General features: G+C 41.6%; 1 protein-coding gene across 5 annotated transcripts in view; it reads right to left on the bottom strand.

Annotated features, from left to right (window-relative positions):
• The window catches only part of LOC137370152 (neurocalcin-delta), a 382,023-nt gene that overhangs the window by 98,687 nt on the left and 265,447 nt on the right, over positions 1-17,889 (bottom strand). The window contains exon 1 of one of the 5 annotated variants that reach the window (XM_068032389.1): positions 13,433-13,624. The exons of the other annotated variants lie outside the window; for them this stretch is intronic. The gene's annotated coding sequence lies outside the window, so the exon portion shown is untranslated. Of the gene's footprint in view, positions 1-13,432; positions 13,625-17,889 lie in introns of those variants that run through there. 5 annotated transcript variants of the gene reach the window in all.

The raw sequence follows: 17,889 nt of genomic DNA on the forward strand, positions 1-17,889 counted from the left end.
CGTCCGCAAACTTACTAATCAGACCAGTTACATTTTCCTCCAAATCATTTATATATACTACAAACAGCAAAGGTCCCAGCACTGATCCCTGCGGAACACCACTAGTCACAGCCCTCCATTCAGAAAAGCACCCTTCCACCGCTACCTTCTGTCTTCTATGACCGAGCCAGTTCTATATCCATCTTGCCAGCTCACCTCTGATCCCGTGTGACTTCACCTTTTGTACCAGTCTGCCATGAGGGACCTTGACAAAGGCTTTACTGAAGTCCATATAGACAACATCCACTGCCCTTCCTTCATCAATCATCTTCATCACTTCCTCAAAAAACTCAATCAAATTAGTGAGACACGACCTCCCCTTCACAAAACCATGCTGCCTCTCGCTAATAAGTTCATTTGTTTCCAAATGGGAGTAAATCCTGTCCTGAAGAATCCTCTCTGACAATTTCCCTACCACTGACGTGAGGCTCACCGGCCTATAATTTCCTGGATTATCCTTGCTACCCTTCTTAAACAAAAGGAACAACACTGGCTATTCTCCAGTCCTCTGGCACCTCACCTGTAGCCAATGAGGATACAAAGATTTCTGTCAAGGCCCCAGCAATTTCTTCCCTTGCCTCCCTCAGTATTCTGGGGTAGATCCCATCAGGCCCTGGGGACTTATCTACCTTAATGCTTTGCAAGATGCACAACACCCCCTCCTTTTTGATAACGACATGACCCAGACTATCTACACTCCCTTCCCTACAGGTAAAATAACTACTAAACAGAGAGAGAGAATAAGAAATAAAAACATTTAAACTGTCGGTACAGCAATGTACGTAGTATTCAAAACAAAATGAATGAACTGGAGGCAATTATTTGTACAGAGGATCCCAACATTGTAGGGATGACTGAAACATGGCTACATAGAGAACAGGATTGGCAAGCTTAATCATAATCATACCCTCAAATAAACTGACAGGAAGAAACAATGAAAGAAGAAAATGAAATCAAGTTTTTACAGTGTATACAGGACTCCATTCTCACTCAGTACACAAGAAGTCTAGCAAGAGGAGGATCATTGCTAGATCTTGTAATGGGTAATGAACCAAAACAGATTAGAGAAGAGTAGGAGAGCATCTTAGTAAGAGTGATCACCATAGTAAGGGTCAAAGTTAGGATTGAGAGTGACATAAGTAAGACGAAGACTATGACCATAGACTGGAAAAGAGCAAAGTATAAAAAAGAGGGTAGATGTCAGGTTGATAATACAAGTGAAAACCAGGTTGACTATTGTCAGGCAAACCCCGCCCCCCCCCACCTGCCAAGACTGAGGGATACATTATTTTGCCACATGAACAAAAGCTTAAAATTGCAAGCCCTGATTGGAAGCACATTTGCATCGTACCAGACAATGTTGAAACAATGGGGACCCAGTCATTGCAGAATTTTGAACTGAAAGTTTTAAATTGGAGAAAACAGAATTTGAACTGAGACATAGCCGTGTACTCATGGAGTAAAGATCTCTTCTGGAACTGAAGCAAGAATTACAGCCTCTCCTGTCTTCCTGCTTCCATCTCCTTCCCACGGAACTAACTCTTGTGAAAACATGTGAAACTTAAAGAGAGAAAGGTTTTCCTACGTGAACAAGGTTTTAAGACTACAGGGCCTCAATGAACCGCAAGACCATATCTTCAATCACGGACTACAGCAAACTCGAGAAACAGTAACAAGATATTGCCTCAAACTGTTCTGCTTATCTTTTCTTCTCTTTACTGTCCCTATCTGCATGTTTATATCACGTGTGCATGCTAGTGTGGGTATGCCGTATAGGTGTGAACTGTATTAGATTTTAAGTTTAAGGTTTAATAAATTTCATCTTTCTTCTTTAAACCAAAGAAAGACTGTTTGTGCTCATTTCTTTGCCTTATAATTGTAAAGTTGTGAACAAGGATTCACAAAGGGGGAGCTCAAAACACACTGTGTTTAAAATTAAACCCGATAACAATAAGACCAGGTGAAGACAGCAAAAGACCCCTAGACACATTGGTCACCTGGCTGTAACACTACAGAAAGTTCAGAAGGGTAGTGAAAAACGGAATAAGTGAGGCAAAGAGAGAATATGAGAAGAGGCTGGCAACTAACTTAAAAGGAGAATCCAAAAGTCTTTGATAGGCATAAAAATAGTAAAAGGGCAGCAAGAGGAGGGGTGGGGCTGATTAGAGACCAAAAAGAGGATCTATGCATGGACGCAGAGGGCATGGCTGAGGTACTAAATGGGTACTTTGCATCTGTCTTTACCAAGGCAGAAGATGCTGCCAAAGTCATAGTGAAAGAGGAGGTAGTTGAGATGCTAGATGGGCTAAAAATTGATAGAGGAGGTATTAGAAAGGCTGGCTGTACTTAAAGTTGATAAGTCACTGGATGGGATGCATCCAAGGATGCTTAGGGCAGTAAGGGCGGAATTTGCAGAGGTACTGTCCATAATCTTCCAATCCTCCTTAGAAATGGCAGCGGTGCCAAAGGACTGGAAAATTGCAAATGTTACATCCTTGCTCAAAAAAGGGTGTAGGGATAAACCCAGCAACTGCAGGCCAGTTAGTAGAAAACTTTTTTAAAATGATAATCCAGGACAAAATTAACAGTCACCTTGACAAGGGTGAATTAATTAAGGAAAGTCAGCACGGATTTGTTAAAGGCAAATCAATGAGGCAACAGAAATGGTTGATGAGGTAATGTGGTTGATGTGGTATAAATAGGTAAACAGCAGTGTTCCCCAGGGTCAGTACTAGGACCACTGCTTTTCTTGATGTATATTAATGACTTAGACTTTGGCGTATGGGGCACAATTTCAAAATTTGCACAGACAAAATTTGGAAGTATTGTGAACGGTGAGGAGGATAGTGATAGACTTCAAGAGGACATAGATAGGTGAGTGGAATGGGTGGGCACGTGGTAGATGAAATTTAATGCAGAGAAATGTGAAGTGATACATTTCGATAGGAAGAATGAAGAGAGATAATATAAACTAAAGGGTACAATTCTAACAGGGGTGCAGGAACAGAGAGACCTGGGGATATATATGCATAAATTGTTGTAGGTGGCGGGCAGGTTGAGAAAGTGGTTCAAAAGGCATACGGGATCCTGGGCTTTATAAATCGACGCAGAGTACAAAAGCAAGGAAGTTATGATCAGCCTTTATAAAACACTGGTTCGGCCTCAACTAGAGCACTGTCTCCAATTCTGGGCACCACATTTTAGGAAGGATGTGAAGTTTTTAGATAGAGTGCAGAAAAGATTTTCAAGAATGGTTCCAGGGATGAGGGACTTCAAGTTACGAGGATAATTTGAAGAAGCTGGGGTTGTTCTCCTTAAAGAGAAGGTCGAGAGCTGATTTGATAGAGATGTTCAAAATCATGAGAGATCTAGACAGATTACATTGAGAGAAACTGTTCCCTTTGGTGGAGGGGTCGAGAACCTGAGGACACAGATTTAAGGTGGCTGGAAAAAGAACCAAAGCGACATGAGGAAATAAAATTATGCAGCAAGTGGTTAGGATCTGGAATGCACTGCCTGTGAGGATGGTGGAGGCAGATTCAATTGTACCTTTCAAAAGGGAATTGGATATGCACCTGAAGAGAAAACATTTGCAAGGTTACAGGAAAAGGTCAGGGGAGTGGGACTAGCTGTGTTGCTCTTGCAGACAGGCAGTGCAAACTCAAAGGGCCAAATGCCCTCCTTCTGAGCTGTAATCATTTTTGATTCTACTCTATGATTCTAAATAATAAATTGTTCTGTAAACACAAATAACAAAAGGAAAATTAAAGTCGGGATGATCAATGGCTAAGGGCCCTGACAATATTCCGGCAATAGTACTGAAGACGTGCACTCCAGAACTTGCCGCACCCCTAGTCTAGCTGTTCCAGTACAGTTACAACACTGGCATCTATCCAGCAATGTGGAAAATTGTCCAGGTACGCCCTGTACACAAAAAGCAGGACAAGTCCAACCTGGCCAATTACCTGCCCATCAGTCTACTCTCAATCATCAGTAAAGTGATAGAAGGGGTCATCAACACTGCCATCAAGTGGCACGTGCTTAATAATAAGCTGCTCAGTGATGCTCAGTTTGGGTTTCACCAGGGTGACTCAGCTCCTGACCTCATTACAGCCTTGGTTCAAACATGGTCAAAAGGGCTGAACTCAAGAGGTGAGGTGAGAGTGACTGACCTTGACATCAAGGCAGCATTTGACTAAGTATGGCATCAAGGAGCCCTAGCAAAGCTGAAGTCAATGAGAATCAGGGGAAAACTCTCTGCTAGTTGGAATCATACCTAGTGCAAAGGACGATGGCTGTGGTTGTTGGAGGTCAATCATCTGAGCTCCAGGACATCACTGCAGGAGTTCCTCAGGGTAGTGTCCTAGGCCCAACCATCTTCAGCTGCTTCATCAATGACCTTCCTTCAATCATAAGGTCAGAAGTGGGGATGTTCGCTGATGATTGCACAATGTTCAGCACCATTCGCAACTCCTCAGATACTGAAGCAGTCCGTGTAGAAATGCAGCAAGACCTGGACAATATCCAGGCTTGGGTTGATAAGTAGCAAGTAACATTCACGCCACACAAGTGCCAGACAATGACCATCTCCAACAAGAGAGAATCTAACCATCTCCCCTTGACATTCAATGGCATTACCATTGCTGAATCCCCCACTATCAACATCTTAGAGGCCACCATTGACCAGAAACTGAACTGGAGTAGCCATATAAAAACTGTGGCTACAAGAGCAGACGAATAACTCACCTCCTGATTCCCCAAAGCCTCTTCACCATCTCAAGGCACAAGTCAGGAGTGTGATGGAATACTCTCCACTTGCCTGGATGGGTGCAGCTCCAACAACACTCAAGGAGCTCGACACCATGCAGGACAAAGCAGCCCGCTTGATTGGCATCCCATCCACAAACATTCACTCTCTCCACCACCGACACACAGTGGCAGCAGTGTGCACCATCTACAAGATGCACTCCAGCAACGCACCAAGGCTCCTTAGACAGTACCTTCCAAACCCGCAACCTATACCAAATAGAAGGATAAGGGTAGCAAATGCATGGGAACACCACCACCTGCAAGTTCCCCTCCAAGTCACACACCATCCTGCCTTGGAACTATATCACCGTTCCTTCACTGTCGCTGGGTCAAAATCCTGGAACTCCCTTCCTATCAGCACTTTGGGTGTACCTAACTCACATGGACTGCCGCAGTTCAAGAAGGCAGCTCACCACCACCTTCTCAAGGGTAATTAGGGATGGGCAATAAATGCTGGCATAGCCAGTGGTGCCCAGATCCCATAAATAAAAAAACACACAGGTAATGACAGAAATATTGAGTAACTACTTCGTCTCAGTTTTTACTAAAGATGATAACAAAATAGGCACTTCACTAGAGGATGAGCTTAAAAAGTTTAATATAGTTGGGATAGAAAGGGGAGGAACATAATTGACAAAGTAGCAAAACTAAAAGAGGATAAAACCCCAGGTCTGGATGGTATGCACCCACATATATTCAAGGAAAGTAGAGAGGAGATGGCAGAGGCACAAGTTTACATTTACAAAAGTTCTATGTAAGAGTGGTAGACTGCAAGGAGATTGGCTGCCAACTAATGTTTTTTCCTACATACAAGGAGGAAGATAGAGAAAAACATGTGGAATATAGACCAGTCAGCTTATCAGTAACAGATGCTAGAATCTATATGAAGATAGACACAGAAATTTAAAATAGCATGGATTCTGAAAGGCTAAGTCATCCTTAACAAACCTGACAATTCTTTGAAGAGGTAACGAAAAGAGTAGACAAGGGCAATGCAGTAGATGTCATGCACTTGAATTTTCACAAGGCCTTCGATAAGGTACCACATTGAAGGCTCGTGACAAAAGGGTACGGCATTTGCAGTCATCAATAGTTGAATAGATAGCAAATTGGCTTAAAAATAGAAAGCAGAGAATAGGGGTAAAAAGTGGTTATCCAGATTGGAGGAAGGTGGAAAATTCCACAAGAATCAGTGCTAGGATCAATGTTCCAAAAGTCCCTGTGCAGGCCGCACAGAAGTTTGCCCCTTTAAATAGCACCAAAAAAATTTAAAGGTGCCACACAATTCAACAATTCACCTGTGCATTGCAAAAGAAATTGGAGGGTACATTGGCTAGGACCACTGTTGTTCATAATTTGCATTAAATTATTAGGATTCAGGAATAAAGTAATGCGTAGAAATGCTTCATCTTGAGTTCTGGGCTTCTGAGCTTGAGGGGCAGCTGGAGTCAGTGCAGAGCATCAGGGAGGATGACAGTTTCCTAGAACATATGTTCCAGGAGGTGGTCACCCCACAGGCAAAGAGAATTCAGGATAGTCGCTCGGTGGCCACCCGGCAGAGTAGTAAGAGGGAAAAGTGCAGGACTCTTCAGGGTGTGCGCCACTCTTAAACTGGTACACAGCATTGGAGACTGCTGGGAGTGACGACACCTTGGAGGAGTGCAGACTATGGCACCGATGGGTAAGTGACTGCACGGTGGACGGGTGGTGGGTGCAAAGTGTACAAATGCAATCATTATAGGAGATTCTAGAGTTAGGGGGACAGACAGACGTTCCTGTAACCATTATCACCAGTCCTGCAAGGTGTGTTGCCTCCCTGGTGCCAGGGTAAAGAAATATTCTGCAGGGGGAAGGGAGCTAGCCAGAAGTTTTGGTACATATCAGTACCAATGACATTGAGAGGACAAGTCTTAAGGTCCTACGGTCAGACTTTCAGCAGCTAGGGAGGAAGTTTAAAAAGTAGGACCTTGAAGCTAGTAATTTAGTAATCTCTAGATTACTCCCAGTGCTTCGTGCCAGTGAGAGTAGAAATAGGAAGATAGGGAGGATCAATGTGTGACTTGAAGCATGGTGCAGGAGGGAGGCCTTCATGTTCTTGGGGCATTGGGACCAGTTCTGGGAGGAGGCAACTATTCAAAAGGGATGGGTTGTATCTCAACAGGACTGGGACCAATGTCCTCGCGGGGAGGTTCACTAGAGTGGTTAGGGAGGATTTAAACTAAATTGGCAGGGGGGTTGGCACCAGTATATAGAAGTAAAAAACAAAGAGGAATAAGGAGCGTAAAGGAGGGAGTTTGTCGGAAAGTTCTAGATAAGAAAGTAGTACCATATTAGACAGAAGTAGACTAAGATGGACTACAAGGAATACAAAGACAGGTTTAGAATGCACGTACATAAACGCACAAAGTGTGATGAATAAGGTTAGTGAGCTACAAGTGCAAATAACCGTGTGGGAATATGATATAATGGCAATAATGGAAATGTAGCTTAAAAATAGTGAGGACTGGGCACTTAATAGTCACGGATACAAAGTGTTCAGAAAAGAGAGGGAAAGAAATAAGGGAGGTCAGGTCGCAGTACTGCCAAGAAAACATGATATGCCGAATGAGAAATATTACTTCATCAATTGGAAGCTTACATTAAACTTTTAATGGAAAATATCCTACAGTTAACTTTAAAAAAAAAACTGACAGCCAAGATGGCCACTGCAATTTGCATCTGAAATAGCTCACATTCCAGAATAACGAACTGGAGACATAAGTCCAACAAGAAGCCCAGCCAGGACAATGCTTTGGCTAACTGAGCAGATTATCCAGATCACCCTCATTAGCGGGACATTCAAAGCCATCTTGAGGCATTTATGAGGGGAGATGGCCCTCCAGGTTTAAACACTGACAACACACCTGAGGGGGGTTTTGTGCTTTTAGACTTTGGACCTCATTAAAAACCAAAGGGGATTGAGAGAACCAGGTGACCATCTCCCCAGGCTGTGTAAAACTGGAAGTTTTTTTTTACACACAAGAGACAAGATAGTAACTCAGACTGCAGCAGAAGAGAAAGCTGTATGCCTCCCTTTCTCTCGCCAGAAAACATCAAATTTGAAAACTGTCTGCAACTGTAGACCCTCCAAGCCTACAGATTGCTACAGAGACCAGGGGAAGAGAGCTACCAAAAAAGTGCCTCCAAGAAAACCCTGGGCCAAGCATCCATACAGTGCACTTTGACCAGGCAAAGACTTCAAGAATATAACTCCAGCCGGAAGACTACCGAATCGTCCAACCTCAGACTGTGTATTTAACTTGTATTTATTCTGGACTTTAAATCCAACCGAAAAACCTACTTTCCACTCTGTAATCTATTTTCGTGTGTGTGATTCTCGTGTGAATGTGTGCATGAATGTATAGCGTATTTTTTTTATTTTTAAAATCGGGTTTAGATTGTTAGGTATAATAAACTTACCTATTTCTTGTTTAAACTCAAGAAAATCTGTCCCATTGGTTCTTTCACGATCACATTAAATGTATCAGGTAAAACACTCACTGAAGTGGTAAGCACAACCACTGTTTAAAAAGGAATAAACCCTGTTGTGGTCAAATGAGAGGAAGGGCAAGAGACACAACAGTGACCCCCTCCTCACCTGGTCGTAACAGTAATGAATAGGGAAGATATTGTAGTGTTGGAAAGAGAGGATGTTCAGAAGAAAGTCTTTGATCTGTGTTCTGTTGTCCTGGTAACCTTTGTAGAGTGGAAGTGAGGTCACCTGACCTTCTGACTCCATTTTGAACTTTTAAAAATCACAATTTTAAAAGCAGAATCATGTTACAAGATCCAGCGTTAATAACGCAAGTTATTTATATATATCAACAAATCAGTGGTTCTAGCACGGAGCCTTGGGGAATACCACTGTCTACCATCCTCCAGTCTGCCACAACTAGAGTACTGCATCCAGTTCTGATCACCACATTTTAGGAAGGATGTGAGGGTCCATGAGACTGTACAGAGATTTACAAGAATGGTTCCAATGATGAGGGAATTTAGCTACAAGGTTAGGTTAGAGAAGCTGGTGTTGTTCTGCTTGCAGCAATGGAGGGTGAGGGGAGATTTGATAGAGGTATACAAGATTATGACAGATCGACAAAGGAAAGCTGTTCCCATTAGCTGATGAAGGACTAGGGGACACAGATTTAAGGTTTTGGGAAAGAGATGCAGGGCAATGTGAGGAAAAACTCTTTTACATAGCGAGTGGTAATGACCTGAAACTTGCTGCCTACGAGGATGGTGGAAGTGGAGATGATCTATAATTTCGAAAGGAAATTGGATTGGCACTTGAGGGAAATACACTTGCAGGGCTATGGGGATAGAGCAGGGGAAGGGGACTGACTGGATTGCTCAACAGAGAGCCAGCATGGACACCATGGGCCGAATGGCCACCTTCTGTGCCGTGGTGACTCTATTACTCGAAAACTCTACCAAAATTTGCAGATGATACCAAACTGGGGGCATAGTTAACACAGAGCAAGAATGCCAGATAATACAAGACGACATTAGAAAACTTGCAGACTGAGCAATTAGGTGGCAAAAGATAAATATGAAGTGATGCATTTTGGCAGGAAAAGCAGAAACATCACGTATTTCTTAGAAAATAACAAACTGAGTAGGATAGAAAAGCAAAAGGATATAGGAATACAGTTGAACAAATCATTAAAAACAGCATCGCAGGTTAGCAAGACAATTCCGAATGCTAACAAAGCACTGGGATTTATTTCTAGGTTCAAAGAATTCAAATATGTTATGTTAAAGTTTACACAGGATCCTGATCAGGCTGCATTTAGAGCACAGTGCACAGTTCTGGTCTCCACGCTATAAAATGCACACATAGAAGCACTGGAGGTAGAGCTAAAAGGATTTACAAGGATTGCACCAGAACTCAGAGACTACAGCTGTCAGGAAAGATTGAACAGGTTGCAGCTTCTAAAAAAAAATAGAAAAATTAGAGGAAATCTGATAGAGATGTAGAGAAAAAGTTTCCACTTGTGAGAGAATCCAAAGCTGGGGCTATAAATACAAGATAGTTACAAATTGATCCAATAAGGAAATAAGGAAAATTTATTTACTTAGAGAGTGGTTGGAATGCGGAACTTGCCACCACAGGAAGTGGTTGCTGCAAATACTTAGATGCTTTTAAAAGGAAACAGGCAAGTATGTGAGAAAAAAGGGAATAGAAAAAATATCTGAAAGGCTGAGATGAGGTGGATGAAATTGGAGGGGACTGATGTGCAGTATAAACACTAGCAGTGACGAGTTGGCCAAATGGCATGTTTCTGTGCTGTTTCTTCTATGTAATTCAATGTAATAGATTGGCTCTACATCCAACACATCCTCTGGAAAAGGTTGCAGGGGGGTGGGGGGGGGGAGGGTGCGGTTTTGCAGGGAAACAGCAGAGCACATTTAACCATTACAAACCATGAACAAAAGCTATTGTAAGCACACATTTGATTAGTCTATTGTTCTGTTTGATTGTTGTGTGGGCATTCATTAAGACGAGGAATGTCAGTCCTGTACAATGAAACATTCTGCATACTTTTTGCCTCTAGTTCCAACAATTCCAGGAATCACATAGCCAGGTGGCTTTTCCCTCCCCTCAGAACAGCATCACTTACTAATGGGATATTCCCATTTCTTACTCCAGCCACATTTGAAGTTTTGCTGAATGAAGCGAATATTTCAGTGCTAGATTATGGATAGTTTGTAGCAAAAATGACTTCAAAAGTAATTAGTTCTATGTAAAGCCCTTTTGGATGTTTTGAGAGATGTGATAAGGTCTATAAAAATGCAAGTTCTTTTCTTAATTTGGGCTATAGAATTACACCCACGAGAATCTGAAGTGAGACTGCTCTAACCAATTTCAAGTAGGATCTTTAGAGATGTCATTGCGTCAGTCTGGCTGGATTAAAACCCAGATCTAAGAGGTGCAGGTCAATGATTCATTTATGTACATTATGACACACACACATTTTAAAGTAAGTTTTTTAAATAAAAACTCTTTCTTATGCATTGCTGAAGTACAGCCAGGACCGATCACTGCTTTGATGTTGATACTTCATCTCTTGGCCACTTGTTTAACAAATGTCATCCTGCTGCAGCATTGGCCCATTTCCCAGGATCTTTATCATAGCTTTATTTTACTTTAATGGTCCCTCCCCCTTTGCCCTTAACAAAATAAAATCGCCCACTAAATTGACTGAATTTTGATAAAAATTAAATGAAAAAAGCATTCCATTAACAAATTAGTAGCCAACATGTTACTTTTAATGACCCTGGGATCAACACATACTGTGGTCTTGTAAGATCGCTGATTCTTTCTTCTTCTCTCAACACCGGCTAAGGTTTCAGACATTTATAATTGTAAATTTACCAAACTGCTATGATCAATGAAATAAAGCACTCAAAAAGGTTCATAAGCTCATTGTTTTTGGAAAATTTAATTTGAAGCCTTTAAATGAGAAATCCCCTGCTCACCAGCAACTAAGATACGGCTTTTATCTGATGGTTCCCACCTGTCAAGAATGAGGAATATTAATTTCGCCACATGAACATTAATTTTAAACTGTTACTGGAGTGAAGAAAAAACTAGTTAAAATAATCCACAATGGATCCTTGGCTGGAGAGATATTTTTTGCACTTTAACAGACAGTACTTGGAAGGACAAAAGGGCTTCTCCCTGCTCCAATTTAATCCACAATGGACTTTTGATTACCAGACTTTGAGGGTGGAGGAGCTCACATCCTAGGTTAACTGTTAAGATGGCCGAATACACAAACGGATGAGGTCACACCAGCTAGTCACATGACTAACCTACTGGGCCACCTGAGTTTTTTTTTTAATTTGAACTGGCCGCAGAGTTTTGAACTCAGAAAGCGGGTTGCTCCTGGACTAAAAAGACCTCTCATGGCTGGTTTGCCGCAGCCTCTCCTGCCTGCTTCCATCGCTTTCTCACGGAACTCCAAGACCTATTGAAGACACAGGAACCCCAATAGAGAAAAGTCTCCTACCGTGAACAAGGTTTAAGAAGAATACTGGACCCCAACGAGAAGTAAGATCCACCTACAAACAAGGATGCTACAGCGAGCTCGCAGCACAGTAACAAACCCCCTTCAGAGATTGCCTCAAACCTCTCCACTTTATTTTTCTTCTGCTCTTTTCTGCCTCTATTTGCATGTGCGTATCGCATATGCATGCTAGCATGGGGGGGGGGGGGGGGGCGGCATGTATCCGTAGGCGTTAACTGAATTAGTGTTTAAGTTTGAATAAATGTCACTTTTCTTCTTTAAACTTAAGAAAGCCTGTTTATGCTCATTTCTTTGCCTTATAATTGGAAAGCGGTGAACAAGGATTCACCAAGGGGGAGCTCAAAACACAGTGTGTTTAAAATTAAATCCTGTTAAAGTAAGACCAGGTGAAAGCTGAAAGGGACCCCTAGACACCTTTCTAACCTGGTGGTAACACCATCAAACAATCAACACCTAAGCAAAGCCCCTTGATTACAGTATTCAAAGGGATTTTGCTTAGGGCCCATTCTATCCTCATACTAGCACTGTTTGACAGAAACTATTAAAGCAGTTATTTCACCAGCCTCCCTGTTAACCCCTTTCACATGCATTATATCTAATTATTATACCGTAAGCTATCAAACACTGCAATGTATTGTGTTCTGTGTGTTGGTTTGCTATTTAGAAACTGTTGTAAGAATTCACCAATAATTAGAAAGAAGCTAAATATCTTTGATTATCTACACCCTTCCAAGAACCTTTATACTATTTGGGCCAAAGTGAAACTTTTTTAAAATTACAACATCTTAATGTTATGCATTTCCTTTTTTTGTTCACAATATTCGTTGTTGGAAACTGTCAAACAAAAATCCCATCAAGAAAAAATATATACATTGTAAAAACTTAAGGAAAATTACAAAAGTTACAAAGCGACAATGGAATACAAAATGTCAGTTTCCGAGGACTGCTTTGCCTTATTGCAAACAAGGATATATATAAAAATATTAAAACAGATGCAGCCTGTTAAACCCTCGATTTATTTCTGAAAGCAAATGTAATACTGCTCAGCATACTTGGACAGTAAAAATTTCCTCTAATTTTGCATCTGACATCAACTTCTTATTTTCAAACTGTCCAACAGCCACACTAGGTAAGACAGGTGAACGTTTTCAAGGCACAAACACATATATATTGTTGGGTACAGATCAGTATGTACTCCACCTACATACTCCGCTGGTTGCAGACCTGATGCACTACTCACACTTTAGCTCCAAACCTACCCGGGAAAACATAAGACTTTTCCTTCACTATTTGTTGTTCCATCTGTCATACTGATTGCACTGTTCTACAGAGTAAAAGAATTGGGGGCAAACCGCAGAACACAGCCTTTTCCTTTCTCCCACTCTCACCACAAAGGTAATTAGTTGTGGTTAGGTGTTTCTATATTATGGCGAGGACGGATAGTTAAGATAACTTGGCAGTGGGAATGGCGGCGGGGGAGTTTGGAACTGCAGCCCCATAAAGATATCAGTTACCTCACACGGTATATGCGGCCGTTCAGGAGTTGTTGTTGTGTGTTGCTGTTTTTTTTTGGTTGTTTTGTTTTTAACAGCACATGGTTGCTGGCAGATTCCCGGAGACAGCAGCTGTCAATAACGGTCCACCTCGTTGAGCAAGGTCCTTCTCCTCAGAGACTGAGGAGCCCGGGGCTCACACTCTCCTTCTCCCTCTACGTCAAAATAGCGGTCACGTGGACAGGTTTTTAAATGTTAAAAAAAACGGGCAAACCCAGCGCGAGCGTTGCCCTGGCAACCGGCGCACTCGACCTAAAGAATTTCAAGAGGTCATCCGTCAGCCTGGGGCCTGGTCAAGCCAGACGGCAAATTCTTGTCTCCTTCGGTCCAGATTTATTCCAGACGCGCTGCCCACTGCCAAAAGCCCTTCAGCTAATAGCAAGCATCTTCTCCCGGAGTGATCACATTCAGAAACTTGTGAGCGAGGCTCTGAGGGACATTTAACAACCCTCACCACTTCCCCCACCGCCATCATCAGTAAACAGAAGAATTTCAGCTTCTGCAGGGGGAAGATTCCGAGTTATGGTTTCGCTGCATGTTTTGTCAGTTGACCTAATTCAAATACCATCTGGATTCCATATGAAGACAACCAAAGGGACGGTGAAAGCGTAAAAATGCCTAAAAAGTAACAATTCTAAAGAGCTAAAACACGCTGTCTTCATCACATCAAAAACACGATTCAGAGCTCAATTGTGCTGCATAAATAAGGATTCTTTTCTGCAGGGATCTAAACTGGAATGGGATGAACAATCTCCGTCGTGCAGCTAAGATTTAGATGGATCATTGTACTCTGCAGATTACTATCTTCTGTCATCTCCGCAAATCAATATAATTGATTGGGGGGCGCGGTGCTGGCGAAGGGAGGTTTATTGCAGTCAGTTTCTCAAAGTAAGCAAAGGGTCCTTCACTCTTATAATATTATGCAAGGGTACGATACAGGTTGGCAGTGTTGAGGTACAGCAATACCGATCAGTTTTACATTATGTGATCAGTCTGACAAACACACAGTTCAATAGTGCTGTGAGATATTAGTATTTAAAATTTGTCTAAAATTCCTTTCTCTATTTTAGTAATGATGTTAGTGCATGTATTTTAACAATTTTAGAATTGACAAACCTTTTTTTCAACTCATTAATTTGTTAAACTAGCACTCCGTTAGTTGTAACTCAATTCTTTTTGGGATGAAATCCAAGAATATCTGAAACGCCGTGGTCCAAAAGAATACCAGCAGTTTATTTATTTAAAAAGAAATAATTTAATTAAATGGTTTGTCAATTGTAGTATTAGCTATACTGTGGCTTTTATTTATAAAATGCCCATTCATCTGTTTCCTCAACTCAAGACACAGGACAAATTCAGTGCTGCCTTTAAACAGAAGCATTCAAATTGATGGTGTGCAGGATATGTTGGGGATTTCAGGAGGTTCTGAATAATGGAGAGTGCTGTAAAATCATATCAGTGATAGCTGAGCCCTGAAAGGTTAAGAACTAAGTAGGGACTTACAGTTCAATTATCACAAGGCATATTTAAAATTAGAAGCAATGCCAGATACTGTATTCAACTTAAAGACTCAGCAATACTGCTAATACAATTCAGTGCCTCAAAAATTTGTTTAAATATGCACCACTCAAATGTAGCACTCATTCATACAGACGAGGAAGCCCTTGCCTTGATCCATGTGCAGTTAGCTGATCTCACCTGAGACACAGTAGGAATGCTATAATTGGCCTCAAGCCAGTGGGCCAGACAAGGGGAAATAAAACCAGCCAGAGTTCCCACTCTGCAGCAAGGTATTGGAGATAACTGGAACCATAGCCATGAATAAGTCAGCACTTTCAGGAAAGGAAGCAGTTAAGGTGGAAAAAATCATTTATCCCTTAACCTGCAGAACTAGCATTAGCACAAAAGGAATACTGTGTTAAATATTTCAACAAGATGCTCTATCATAAGCTGCTAAATGTAGTGTTGCATGATCAGCCATAGTGTGTTGCAAACAGCACAAGTTTTAAATAATCTTACCGCACTTAAGTGTTTGGTTTCTTTTCCTACCCGATCCAATGAATTAATCTTTCAAAATCATGGATTCCATTATCAAGTCCGAACTAAAAGTAGAGAAAAGACCCAAGTGCTCAGTAGAAAATCCCCCCACCTAGCGTACATTCTGTTCCCTTGCTACCCTCAGTGCTTCCTCCAAGTGGTCAACTTGTAGTGGAATATTGTAAATATGGTTAAATATTGCAGATGGAAATTAATATAATATTTGGGGTTGTTACAGACAGTGGTAAAGGATGTGGGTGGTTTCCACTGTTCACCTCCCAACTGACTGCAATTGTGTTTTGCTTAAAATGATGAGTTAGTCCCTGAGTGTTTTTAGGGTCAAATAAACAGACAAATGTCAGGTTTTCTCATAGGTTAAACAAACGATAACTATTTTACACAATTCCCAAAATGGTCGCAACCTCACTCGCACATACATTCACTCACCCACACATACAGAAGAATAGATAGATGGAGAGAAAAGGGTAGGATGTAGTTAAAAGTGAGGTCAGTATTCATGGTTTATGGTAAACCTGTAAAATCTTCTTGGAAGGACAATATCTTTTAAAGGTGCAGGCCTGTGTGTTTGTAGTCTTGAACTTGTTGAGGCGTTGTACATTTTTGTTGGTTAAGACTCCAGACTGGAGGTGGTGGTCACTTTAAGTTCTCTATTGCAGCAAGTTGAAATGTAGAATTAGCAGCAGGGCTTCTTCCTCATTTTGGCTGGATCTCTTTCCACAGCCTCTCACTGGACTGCTTTCTGTGATGTTCTTGTGATTTCTCCTGTCTCTCCAGAGGGCTTTTAAGCTCAAAATCCATCACATTAGGTTTTCTGTTAGTTGGCCCATGGCCTTCTCCCCTGATGTGATCACACAATGCACCAGAATGTGGAATCCATAGCTATCTATTTATGTCCGGATGAGTGCCATTCTGTTATGATGTAGCACCTTCTTTGTCTCAGAAGACCCATTCAATTCAGAAATGTCTCTTGATGGTTTCAGGATGGGTGTAGTTAACATCTTTTAGTCTGGGATGTATCCTTTTGTCCTTTTGAGACAGTGAGACAGTTTTTGTATACACAGGACAGGTCATCTGACCTTTGGTGGCCATCTTTGCAACATATTGACTTTTCCTTTAAAAAAAAAGTGGACAATTTCAAAGAGTCCACATTGAATAAAGTTTGTATCTTAAGAGTTAGGAATATGATATGTCTTTGCCAGGCAGAACAGGGTATAGAATGTTGAGAAAAGATAGAGTGGACAAAAACAGAGGTGGGGTAGCCCTATACGTCAGAGTCCCCAGGACGTAAACAAAGTTGATTCTGTGAAAGGGGGAAAGTAACAGAATGAACTATTCTGGTAAGTCATCGCTAATGCAAAAAAAAAATCCACATTAACACTAGAGGGAGAAACATACATGATCAGCTTGGCTGCCAGTTTTACACGCCATCCAATTTTACTTTCCAGTGAAGTCAGTGGAAAGTAAAATCAGGGGGCATGTATAAGTGCAGTGACCAATCAGATAGCCTCAGTTTCCTGCCAGATGGATTATAATCACAAATTTGAGTGGTTAGGGTTTAGAATGCACTGTTTGATAGGGTGGTGGATACAGATTTAATAGTAATCTCCAAAAGGAATTGGATGAATAGAGTCATAGAGTCATTTACAGCATAGAAGGAGGCCATTCTGCCCATCAAGTCCATGCTGGCTCTCTGTGGAGCAATCCAGTCATTCCCACTCCTCCACAGCTCTGCAAGTTTATTTCCTTCAAGTGCCCATCCAATTTCTTTTTGAAACCATTGAATGTCACCACTTCCACAACACTTGTGGGCAGTAAGTTCCAGGTCAATACCACTGACAGGGTAAAAAAGGTTCTTCCTCACATTCCTCCTGCATCTCTTGCACAAAACCTTCAATCAGTGTCCTCTAGACCTTGTACCATCAGTTAATTGGAACTGCTTTTCTTGTCTAACTTGTCTAAGCCTGTCATAATCATGTATGCCTTTATAAAATCTCCCCTCAATCTACTTTGCTCCAGGGAGAACAACCCCAGCTTTTTCAACCTAACCTTGTAACTAAAATCCCCTATCCCTGGAACCATTCTGGTAAATCTCCTCTGCACCCTTTAAAAGATACTCATATCCTTCCTAAAGTGTGGTGACCAGAACTGGACACAATATTCCTGTTGGGGCCTAACCAGAGCTTTATAAAGGTCCAGCATTAACTTACCTGCTTTTGTACTCTATGCCTCTATTTATGAAGCCTAAGATCCCATATGCTTTGCTAATCACGTTCTTAATATGTCCTGCCACCTTCAAAGATCGATGTACATGCACGCCAAGGTCCCTCTGTTCCTGCACATTCTTTAGAACTGCACCATTA

Source organism: Heterodontus francisci, chromosome 5, assembly GCF_036365525.1.
Source record: "Heterodontus francisci isolate sHetFra1 chromosome 5, sHetFra1.hap1, whole genome shotgun sequence".
Taxonomy (NCBI): Eukaryota; Metazoa; Chordata; class Chondrichthyes; order Heterodontiformes; family Heterodontidae; genus Heterodontus; species Heterodontus francisci.